Source organism: Echinops telfairi, unplaced genomic scaffold (assembly GCF_000313985.2).
Source record: "Echinops telfairi isolate 266 unplaced genomic scaffold, ASM31398v2 ScPeMD7_43;HRSCAF=161, whole genome shotgun sequence".
Lineage (NCBI taxonomy): Eukaryota > Metazoa > Chordata > Mammalia > Afrosoricida > Tenrecidae > Echinops > Echinops telfairi.
The window spans coordinates 879,550-880,787 of NW_022103941.1; the positions used below are offsets into that span (position 1 = coordinate 879,550).

General features: G+C 47.3%; 1 long non-coding RNA gene across 1 annotated transcript in view; it reads right to left on the minus strand.

The window, feature by feature from the left end:
- Nucleotides 1-1,197, minus strand: part of LOC123521710 — a 6,331-nt gene extending 5,134 nt beyond the window's left edge. Inside the window, exon 1 of the long non-coding RNA XR_006680086.1 lies at nucleotides 579-1,197. This is a non-coding gene — a long non-coding RNA (uncharacterized LOC123521710). The remainder of the gene's footprint in view (nucleotides 1-578) is intronic.
- Between the last annotated feature and the right edge of the window lie 41 nt (nucleotides 1,198-1,238).

Below are 1,238 nucleotides of genomic sequence, written 5' to 3' on the forward strand. Positions count from 1 at the left end.
GCCATCAAGGATGTTGTTGGGTGTTTTTGAGTCAGTTTTACTCAATGTCTCAGAGCAAATGCGTAAACTTCCAAATCCTGAACCATCCTCACTTGCTCTTAAGTTTGAAACCATATTTTCACTTCTAAAAAGCATTCTGAGAAATGAGTGCAATGTCCTCCTCTTGTGAGACATTTGCTATCTTGTGAAAATCAAAGTTTTCTTTCCAACAAGTGTTCTCTTCCTTGGGACCCCAATGAGTAATCTTACAAATGAGTCCTCGAACCAGACAGGTCAGTTCAGTTCACCTGTTCCCCTCTATGCCTGGAACACTTGTTTCTGCATCAAAGGAGACAGTGGGTAGCAAGCATCATGAAGGATATGCCACAAGTTTAGCCCCAGAAGTCACCCCAATCTTTAGTCAGTTACTACCCACAGTGCACGGGAAGCACTGCAGAGAGACCTCCAGAGGCCTGCCCTCGGGCTGTAAAAGATCAGTGAGCTCAGGACATTTGAAATCATGCGTTTCACTCTTGAATCTGTGCATGCCTGTGTTACATTGTCAACAGATTTTGAGTAACAGATAGGATGAGAATGACCATGATTATCTGTTTGTCGAGAAGGACAATGGGTCATATAGGATGACTATGACGTTTCAGAATCACTTTAATATTTGTTCCTCCCTTCAAGCTGCAGTGAGGAGAAAATTGAGAGGATGGTGTGGTGGGGAAAAGAAAAACTATCCCAGGGGATGCTGAGAGGTAAGAGAGGAAGCCCTCATTCAACAGGAAATACTCCCTGCCATCCATCTGTACTTGTCTAGGGCTGGGTGTTTGTGCTCAGTGGGTCCTGAGTGCCCCCTGCTGCCCAGTGTCTTCCCTGCAGGGGAGGTTTGTGTGTGGGCTCACTGACTTCCATCACTGTGCTCCGGCACAGTAATACACTGCCATGTCGGAGCTCAGCTGCAGAGAGAACTGATTCCTCGATGTGTCTCTGGTGACGGAGAGTTGGCTCAGGAAGGACAGGCTATAATCTGGACCATCATCATAATCTCTGTATCCCATCCACTGCAGTCCATTCTCTGAGGTCGGGCAGATCCAGTTCCAGTTGTAACCTGTGCTGGTGATGGAGACACCAGAAACAGTGCAGCTGAGGAACAGCTGCTGGGAGGGTTTCACCAGTCCTGGCCAGGACTCCTGTGGCTGCACCTGGGACAGAATGCCTGTAAATAAAGATAATTGGAATCCATCAGTCACTTG